We start from the raw sequence: 11,387 nt of genomic DNA, 5'->3' as shown, positions 1-11,387 counted from the left end.
TGCCGACTACAACAGCGACCATTACCATTGATTTTAAAGAGGAGCCCCCTAAAATGAGTATCGAGCTTCCAAGAACTAATCTGGCTCAAAAGGAGGCTGAAAGGCCTAGCTCTCCCTCCAAAGGTGGTCAGAAAAGGAAAGCAGTCGAGCGCAGCACCTCGCAGGATCTCAGAGTTGAAGCCGGTTCAGGTGATACCAAGCGAGGTTGTTCCAGTGCTATAGATTGTAAGCAGGATGAGGATGACACCAAGCGAGGTTGTTCCAGTGTGAAAGATGATATGCAAGATGAGGACGACCCTTACACCTATGCATGTCGCGTGGTCGACTCTCCCCCCTCCTCTCAAGGTAATTAAATGGCTAATCTCCATTTTTGCATGTTTTTGGATGGACGACAATCTAGGTTAGTCACTATTACTCGCTTGCTACCACATCTCGGTTACCTTCAGATTTGTGCTTGTCAAGTCACCAGTTTCCCCTTTGGGGATGGCTGTGTTTTTTGACTGGGAACAATTTTGTACGCATAACTTCTCTTAGTTACTGTGGGTCGATAAACTGTTGGAGCTTCATGGCCGATTTCCCCTATGAGGGTGGCACTCTCTTGTTGAATCGCCTGATACATGTTGATCATGTCTGCTGTTTTAGAATGCCCACACCATGGGCTAGAACTTCTGAGGCCCAAGCCTCCATGCAATCTTTTTGTATACTAATAGATTAAACTTATTCAGAAGAAAAAAAAATGGCATTTTAAGACAAAAGTTTTCTTTTGTCTTAAAAAAATGTCTCAAAAGTGCCCTTGGTGTAGTAGTGCCATAAAACAAGTGATGAAATATGACCTGCAAAACATACCATTATTGTGCTAAGATAATGGAAAATAGGTTACACAACCAACTCTATTGTTGAAAACAAGACTGTGAGAAAAGATTTGTGGGTTCAGAAATTACTTGGCAATGACCAAACCATCGTGGACCAAGATAACCTAGAGCAGTGAGATTTTCTATTATAGAGCTTTCTCTCGTGAGCAAAAGGGTCCAACTGATATGGTCCGGCGTCGTGGGAAGGAAGGTGGTTACTCCGATAACCACAATGCCTCATCCACACCATAGATCAGAACCCCACACACGAAGACTGTCGATAGAGTTCTGTATCACTGTTGCCAAGGTGGAATCAATCCCAAGGTCGTAGTTCTAAACCGTGGAGTATTTGAAAGAGGTGTGTCAACATCGCTGTGTTGATGCGACCAACGTGTATCGAGCCCATGGTTATCGGATCCAATGGGTAATATGTGAGGAAAATATTAATATATGAAACCAAAAACATTAAATGCCTTGGGCATCGATGCTGGGCACTAATGATCTAAGGGGATTATTTAAAACATTACAAAGACAACCATAAGTTCACATTGAGGAGGAACCCAACATGTATCTACAAGTTATTAAGACTATAATGAAAACAAGTCATGTAAATGTTTAAGGACCCATCAATAATGAAACAAACAAGGGATTTAATGAGAACTTAATAATACTAATAATCCATAATGTTATCTTTGCACTTAGTAAGAATAGTGAGACAATGAGGATGTCACTTCACTTGGTAATAATTATGAATTTACCTTTATAATTAAGAAATTATAAGTTTATTAACGTTAAAAGAAAAATTTGGAGAAATATGTTACAATCACTTTTAGCAATTAATAGATTAGAGTTTAATCAATTATTGCTAAATTAAATATATTTTATTTATATGTAAGATTGATTAATGTAAAGTTAAAGTGGAAATTGAGATATATTATTTTTCCGCATAAATGTAATTATTTTTTTATAATTTTTTGTGAGACAATTTTTTTAATAATATACAAAATTTGGTATTTATGAAATTTTAATTTAAAAAAAAAACTACATATGAAATAAAACTTTTAAAAATTTAGTTATTAAATAAATTTTTATATATATAAAATTTATATATATTTGTAATCATCAATTTAATTTTTTATTAAATTTATTTAATTCTATATATATAGTTGATGTAATTAAACATTTTGACACTTACATCCTATTAGATATGTTTTTGTTTCACTAAAGATTTTGTTGTGTTTTTAATACCACAAAAAAAATCTCTAAACATTAATCAAAAAACTTTCACTTTAGCAGGTATATATATAGATAGCTTATCACTATTACCTTATAAGTGAGGATAAAATATAACATTCAATTTATTGTCCAAGTCAAAGTAAAATCAAAGTAATGTATTTCTAAGGTTTAATATCCTATCCAACTTATTACAATCATGATATGTCAAGATGGATTCAATCAATTTAAATAGTGTGCTAGTAATATAATTAAACTAGTTAAATAAACAACAAGAATTCCGATTTTGATGTTATAAGTTGCTATATATTCACAAGAATTCCAATTTTGAGGTTATAAATTGCAACAGAAAAATAAAATATGCTGCACTAAGTGAAATAAAACAAGTAATGTGCATGTAATGTATTTAAGGAGCTTAAATATGGTATTGGTAACCTGAACTAGTGTTCAGCATATTTTTGTACTCCGCGGGTTTTTTCAGGTTACTGGCCTTTTTCAGATTATGGCCATCTTAGAATTGAATGTAATTTAATAATAGTTTTATTAGTCATTTTGTTAGGGTCATAACTAAATGGCTTTGTATATTGGTCTCCTTTTTTCCTAAATTTTGTTTGTAAATTTTAGTTCTTGAGATATAATCCCTTTGTCGACCTTTGTTAAATTCGGTGATTTTGATAAAGAAAATAAAATATTTTTGCAATTTGAACATTGATTGAAGCACTCTACCCTCGCTCCCTAGATTTTAATTAAGATACATAGTCATGTGTTGGCTGACCTTTTGGTTTTATTGAAGAGCTTCACTACTATGTGAATGATAAAATATTTTGATAAATTGTCCTTCCCATTCCCATGAAACGTAATCTTGTATCACTTTCTGAGTAAATTGTTTTTCCTATATATACGTTATTGTAGATTTTATAACCTTCTTAGTGATATTACAATTGTTGTTTTAATGTTATGTATTATTTATGCATGGTATTGCAGTAGAGATGCAATATGCTAAGCATAATGTGGATGGCACCACAGTAATTATATAAAAAGTTGTCAGGAAGCTGAACACAAAAATCAACAACATGTCTGGAGCAGCCTGTTAAAGTGGGTAGATATGGGAGGTGGCGTGTTACAAGGGAAAGGAGGAGGGCAGAATGAGAGACAAGAAATAGAATACAGGGAGGAGGATTGAATTATAACCATGTGAGGTGATGAAAGACAAAGGGGAGAAGGACTCATGGAAGAGAGGGAAAACTAGAAGGTCCACTAGAGAAACATGGGAGGGGACCAGAGATGGGGTGGGAGAGGAAAGAAATGAGAGGGACCAAGAGAGAAGACTAATGGATAAACAAACCCCTCAAGAGGATTAAACCCAATGAGGGGAGAAAAAAATAGAAGCCTATAAAACTTGAGAATGAATGAAAACCATTGATAAGAGATTTTAAGATTGAAACATAATTCCAAGGGGGCAAGAGCAAGAAACAAAAACTCTATGTATTGGTTTCTTTGTGGGAGGGCATTTGAGAAGGACAGAAGAGTATGAAACAATCACTGCTTAGGATTAAAATCAGACCACCTAGCCTCAATTGTACCTTGGATTAACATTGATAATCTGAGAGATCCAACTTTGTTTACCTCCTGCTATGGTTGGCTACTAGAATGTAAAGGCGCTCTCTTCTTACCAGTTGATCCCGTTCTCACCACCTTTCCACACTATTTTCTTGTGCTAGACCATGACCTCCCATAATGAGCAACGACCTTCATTCTCTATACAAAATCCACCATGAGTGTACCTTCCCTAAACTCTAGAGGGACCAACTTTGTTTTTCTGCAAAAACTACAAAATTACCACCACTCAAGTTTGATTTGGGAGAAATACCATACCAAGTGTGTTCATATTGGGGGATATATATTAAGGAAAAAATGACATAATATATTGTGGGATATATAAGGGGTAAAGGGTTTTTATACTGGCATGTATAAAAATGGAGCTAAAAGTTGATGAAAAAATATAAAGTGGTATAAAAAATGTTAATGGAAAAATGAATACCTACAATATCTAGTGGAAGTAGGGTTTTTTAAATTGGGAAGGTGTATTGGGTTCGTATTTGTAGAGCTTACATAATGCAATTTTCAGGGGTATTTTCCAATATGTAGTCAATTTAGGGGGTATTTTTAATATGTCATGATACACGTGATAGGTTATAGGTTCATTGAGTGAGCCCCCATGACTACCACATACTTGTCTCTTCATGTGATGGCTTGGTCTCCTTGTAGGCTACCTAGTGAAAGGTAACATGTCTTCCCTTTTTTTTTGTTCTTACTCTTATCTTGAGATAGGATAAGATGCCACATATGTGCACCCACCATTAGGATTTTTAATATTGAAATATTATTCATAATAATATTAGTTATTTTTATCTTTCAAAATTAATTAACAATTTTCATTTACATGTTATTTTAAGCATTAGAGGGAATTTTAAAACTAGCTTCCCTTGGAATTTGGGGACAAATTTTAATAATCAAGTTGAAACGTATGGGGTATTTAAAGGTCATCCTCTAGCCTGGGAAAGCAACATTGAAAGGTTTCTTATAGTCGGGAAATCCAAAATCATTATAGGCCACCTTTGAAATGGATCAAATGCTAAGGACCCTCTTCTCAATTTAATCTTTTGTTGTATATGCCTTGTTCTCTCTTGATTGTTTGATGATCAATAATTTCATGCTTTTAGGCCTAATAATTTCAAGGGGATGAAATGGAAAATCGAGTAATTAGATTAACAAAAGGATAATTATTGATCAATGATCAAATCACTTACTCTCTTATCCTATGACTTCACCCTAGTTTGCTAAGGGTCAAATTGGGAGTTAGTTTGTGCTACCCATGACTATAAAAGGTAAAATTGGGTCAATGATCACTTTAGGTCAATTATCAATCACATCTTCTTCCCCGTGCAGGTTATTATTTCTTGGAACTCCTTGGGATTCAGATATGTGTGTGTGTGCAAGAGTTGGTCATGGTTCATTGCAAGGAGGAAGGAGGTTTTAATGTTGCATTCATTAAAATGGGGAGGGTGATTGGTTTTCCCTATCAAATAATGAACCTATAGTACTTCACTATCCATTGGCACAAATGGGCAAAGCGCCAATCAAGCATTTTCATGCTTCAAACCCAGGGGGTGATATGCATGAAGTCAAAAGGCAGGAGTCAAAGGTTTTTACAACCCAAGATATTTTTTATTTGCAGAATTCCTTGCGTTAGCTATCATATCAATTTGTTAGTAAAATTCCATTCGAATTTATCATGGATTTCATTTATGGCATCTATATGTCTTTAAATTTATGGTTTCACAATTTATGTTGGATTTGTTTCACAAGGATGTCAATGATCTCCCAATGGGACCTCCGCAAGGGAAGTATGGTGTCTAGCCTTTCTATACAATTTGATTTATGACATCTATATATCCTTGAATTTATGTTTTCACAATTTATGTGGGTTTTGTTATGCAATAATGGAAATTATCTCTCTGTGAGGCCTCTAATTTTTCTATAGACTCATTGTATCCTTTGTTACCTAGAGATTGTCTAATTTGGGAATTTTGGTTTTAATTGGGAAGAAGAATGTATTATGCAGGTTTTGGTAGCATTTTGGGATTGACATGAATCCCCTTCACAATGTACCATTTTGTTTTCATTCAATGTTGGCCTCCTAAGGATAATTTTTCTATTTCGAAGTGGATTGTGTTGATTCTAGGTTCGACAATTTCCCTCCTTGTTCTTCAGGATGTGATTTAGACATTTGGGTTTTTGAATGCCTCCTTTTAATATTTGTTATCTTCTAGTTTCTCTCCTCCCCTAATTCTAGGTGGTGGTGTGCCTTTGGGATCCAAGTGTTTCTTTCATTATTTTGGGAGTTTGATAGTTCAATGAGGTTAAAGGGGTTTTCTTCTATTTTAGTGTGGCAAGGCGCTATGTTCTTTTTACTTGGGAGAAGATCAGGTCCCTTTCATGAAATTCTTTTGATTGGACTCTTGCAAATTGTTGTCATTGAATGCATGGGGAAACCAGTCCCAAGGAGATCCCCTCCATCAAAGTGGACCAAGGTCATAACATAATTACAACAAGGCATTTCCAACTTTAGCACAACTAAACTATGTCAACTTTGACTGTTGCCATGGAATTATTGGTGGAACAAGAGTGAAAATGCATTGTCTTGAGGATGAGTTGGTAGCACTTCGATAACAATTGTTATAATTTCAACTATTTGTAGGCCAATATATGCAAGACTGGACCTCTTTGGTTAACTCATCCTTTTCAGCCATGGGACACCATCTAGATGTGAATGCTTCTTGTTGATGAATATGAAGAGTTTGATGAGGGAACTTATGCTTTCCCCCCTTCGCCTACTTAGTATTTTTGCAATTTAAATGTATTAAGATTTTAGGAGTGTTTTAGAGATTTATGTATCAAAGATAATTACTTTTGGAATGGATGCAACCATAAAATTTTGGGTGTTGACTTTACAAAGGCCTATCTATAAGACTCCTGATCCAAAAGCTCTACTTTTGTACTTTTGTTTAAGGATCTTGAATTAAAATGAATTTTAATATTAATATAAATACTCCCAACTCCATTTTTGTAATTTTGATGTAAGGGCATATCTCCAAGCATTAATTTTAATTTTCTTTCCTGCTTAATTTTCTACACAATACTAGTTTTCCGAAATTTAGTTAGTTTTACAAAATAATAGATGAGTCAAGTAGGGAGGTTAGAATGGATGTTTGCTACTCATGTTGCTCCAAAGGATGGATTTGTAACTACTTCAACTGTACCCATTGCCACTCATGTTGATGGTTCGACGCTAACTCACTGGTTCTAGTGTTGGTGGATTTGAAAATGGAAGGTACGCTAGATCTGGAAAGGTACGCTCTAAGCTAGGATGCTCCTTCCTATGCTCGTAATGGGGGATAAAATAGGTAGTAAATTGGTTCTATTACTTTATGTACGGTAGCGCTTGTTGTTGTTGGTGCTCAAACGATCATCGTGCTTTCTTTACCTTTGGTACAAATAGTTATATGTAAACAAAAGAAATTGGTTCACAACAAATCTGTCATAGCCTCTCCTTAAGGCAGGGACTAGTTGCCATGTAGCTTCCCTTGTTTATACATGGTATTGCAGTAGACATGTCATATGTGGATGCCACTAAAATAATCATATAAAATGCCTCCGAGAAGTTGAACACAAAACTCTCATGAAACAAATGCATAAAATCAAGACTTAATGAACATCCATTACCAGAAACAAGTCGGTTACGAAAGGAAAAAAACACATTCCAAAAAACAAACACTTGAAGTGAGTCTTCGAGCCAAAACATCAAAATCTTGTTATAAAGTCTCCAAACGGATAAAGGCAAGTCTCCTTTGTGAACAATACAACAGTGCAGCTCTGAGAAAACTCAAAAACACTTCAGCTTCGTAAGTTATATAATTAAAATTTAAGATTTCAAGAAATCTTTACTGGGGTGGTCCTGAAAAATGTTTGAAAAAATCAAAAACCTAGTAGAAGGTTAAATCAAATTCTAAAATAGAATGATTTTAAAATTTATTTGTTTGAATGTTTAATCAAATTTTAAAATGAAGTGATTGCCTAGAGAGGTATCTACAACTCAGTATGGGGTTAGGTCTCACGTAAAACTGTAAACTTAAAGATGTATAGGGGTGAGACGGGTAGATCTCACATAAAAATGTAAATGTAAACGTAAACGTTAGATAATGTAAATATAAACGTAAACATGTGATATTTATGGAGATAGATCTCACATAAAATTGTAAACGTAAAAATAAATGTTTAACATTTAGCATATTTAACATTTACTAAAAATTTAATATAATTTAAACTAATGTCATCCATAACGAAAAATCAAGTCTCTCTATCTATATAAATTTAACACCAAAAACAAAGTTTGGAATTCTATGTATGAGAAAGCATTTCCATAGAGTGCGAAGTGTGAACTAATATTTCTCAAGACGGGTTTCCCAGTAACGGTAGATTTCACGTAAAACCTTAAACGTAAACGTAAATATAAAGACGGTACACGTAAATATAAAGACGGTACATCTCATGTAAAAACATAAAACATAAACGTAAACATAAACTAAAAAAATTAATGTTTAACCTTTAACATATTTAAAATTAACTAAAAATTTAATCTAATCTAAACTAATGTCCCTAATGTCTGCCCTCTACATACATTCAACAACAAAAACAAAGTGTGGAATTCTCTTTGTGCGGAAGCATTTCGGCATAGTGTGAAGTGTGAAATAATATTTACTACGTTCGGTTTCTCCTCTTTTTATGTCTTTCTTTCCTCACTTAGAGAGAGGCACTGTACAAGCCAATAGGGGGTAATAGGAGTAGAGGTGAAGTAAAACCGTAAAGTAATCTGTAAAACCATAAACGTTAAACGTAAACGTAAACGTAAACAAATAAACATAAACATAACATAAACATAAACATAAAAATAAACGTAAACATAAAGTATAATATTTAACATTTAATATTTATTAAATTTTAATCTAATCTAAACTATTAATAAGTAAACGTAAACATAAACATAAAAATAAACATAAACATAAAGTATAATATTTAACATTTAAATTTATTAAAATTTTAATCTAATCTAAACTAGTGTCGACCCTAATCTATTTGTAAGGAAGCACTTCCGTCTAATCTAATGTCGACCCTAATCTATTTGTAAGGAAGCATTTCCGCAATACGAAGTGTGAAATAATATTTATAAGGATTAATGTGCTTGGTTTCTAGGTTTGATTTCGATTGATTTCTGGATTTGGTTTTGATTTTTCTTACTCGTTTGCATTTTATGTTTTCTTATATTTTAAGTTTTCAAATTTTTGGACTGGACGCGTAGATTTTCGAGTACTATTATTAATCTACATGACCTTCTAAAAACATGCTATTATTAATATGATCGGAAAGCGGGTTTTAGTTCTTTTAATTTTTTTTTCCATCTACACCGTATATATCTTAAGGCATGCGATTGTTCATATTGTATTTGGAATCTGAATGATATATATCTTTTGCAAGGCATGCCATCTTTCGTATGATATAACTTTTTTTTCCTAAATTAGGAGTCTTGCAATAAATTAAATTTTTTGATTAGCAGTTTGGCTTTTGATTATTTCTAAGACAAAATTTTAAACTGTATATTTTTTTTCATATAGAATAATATCTTTTACTAATTTACTATGAGGAAATCGGTTCTCCTTTTTTATGGCTTTCTTTACTGACTTTACTGACTACCACGAGGAAATCGGAAGTAAATCGTTTTTTTATGGCCCTTTTTTTTCTTATTAGAGGTTTTTTTTTCTTGATTAGAGATCCCTGTAGGGAGCATCTCCTTTTTCTTTAATTAATCTATTAAGTGCATCTATTCAAGTTGCAACTCCCTAAATGACAAATAACATCGTGGCTTTCATAGTGGTGCCAAGTTGGTTTAATATCGGAATAGAAAAATTTTAACTTTATTCTTCTTCCATATAAAAGCAATACTTTTTACCATGAGGTTTTCAGTTTCTTCTTTCCTGATTAATAGCCTCTATTTTTTCTTTAATTAATCTATTAAATGCATCCATTCAAGCTGCCTCGTCGCCTTAAATAAGTAATGGCATGTTGACTTGGGCACTAATGGGACGAAAATCGGTATCTACCACGCCCTTATTCTTTAATTATTCAATTAAATTCATATATTCGATCTACACCTCATATATTGCCTTTGGCTTGTATGGAAAATATAATTTTCTTTAGAGAGGTTTTGCTATAACTTGGTTTTAAAAGTGTTAATTAAATTGTGTATGATAAATTATTTTGTTAAAAGAGATGTATTAAGATGATTAATCCGTTAAAAAAAGTATCTTAAATATTATATGATAAATTATTCTAGAGAGATTATATAATATATATATATATAATTACTCGAAAAGTATGGTAAATAAATAAAAATATAAATAAATTAGTAAATAAACAAAACTTATTTTTATATTTACTTCATAAATCTCTTCATACTTATGAAAATTCAAAAAAGAGGTTTTATTTAGATGAAGTTGATGGTCAAATACCATTTTAATACCATGAGCCAAATACCATGGGCCAAACCCTATATTTATAAAAGAGGTATGGTAAATAAATAAATATAAAAGAGAGGTTTTATTTACGTGAAGCTCATGGGCCAAATACCATTTTAATACCATGAACCAACTACCATAGGCCAACTCCCATATTTCTAAAAGAGGTATGGTAAATAAACAAATATAAAAGAGATATTAAGAGGTCTCGTAAATAAATAAAAATATATCAAATAGGATTAGAAGTCAACATCTAATTATATACCAAGTCTATGGGCCAAATACCATGGTAAATAAAAGAGTTATGGTAAATAAATAAAAATATAAATAAACGAAAGGTATAATAAATAAATAAAAGAGGTGTACGAACAATAAAAAAATAGGAGGTATAATTTAGGTGAAGACTACAGGCCAAATACCATGGACCAAATTATTATTAATACCATGAAAAAAACATTATTAACCCTAATATTAATATTAAAATATTATTATTATTATTATTATATTATTATTATTATTATTATATTATTATTATTAAATTTAATAACTTTGGAATAATACCATATTGAATTTGTTATATTATAATATGTATTAATATAACATGAGATATATTAACTCTAGATATATATGGGAGGGAAGAACAAAGACATAGAGTGATAGAGGTGGAGAGATAGGGAGAGTCACAAGGGAGAGACGGAGACAAATTGAAGAAGAGGGGAGAGGATGAATGAAGAGTGAGAGAGGTAGAGAAGGCTGGAGAGGGGGGGGAGTGAGACATAAAGATGGAGAGGGGAGGGAGAGAAGGAGAAAAGGAGGGATATAGTGAGAGGATTGGAGGGATATAGTGAGAGAGATGGGGGAAGAGAGAGGGAGGTAGAAGAGAAATGGAGAGAGGAAGGATAAGAGAGATGACTTGAGAGAGAGGAGGAAAGAGGGACGGATAAGAGATGGAGTTGGAGGGGTAGAGAGGGAGGGAAGAAGAAAGACATAGAGAGTGAGAAGTGGAGAGAGAGAGGGAGTAACAAGGGAGAGATGGAGAGAGAGTGTGTATGTTTAGGGGTGAGATAAAGAGAGAAAGAAGGAGACATGCAGGGAATGGGGGAGAGAAGGAGAGAGAGAGTGTGTATGTTTGGGGCCCAGATAAAGAGATAAAGAAGGATAGATGGAGGGG

This window comes from Pinus tabuliformis, chromosome 6 (assembly GCF_031772625.1).
Source record: "Pinus tabuliformis cultivar Carrire ecotype Pingquan chromosome 6, CPIR1, whole genome shotgun sequence".
NCBI classification, from domain to species: Eukaryota; Viridiplantae; Streptophyta; class Pinopsida; order Pinales; family Pinaceae; genus Pinus; species Pinus tabuliformis.
Note: the sequence above shows the minus strand (reverse complement) of the source record.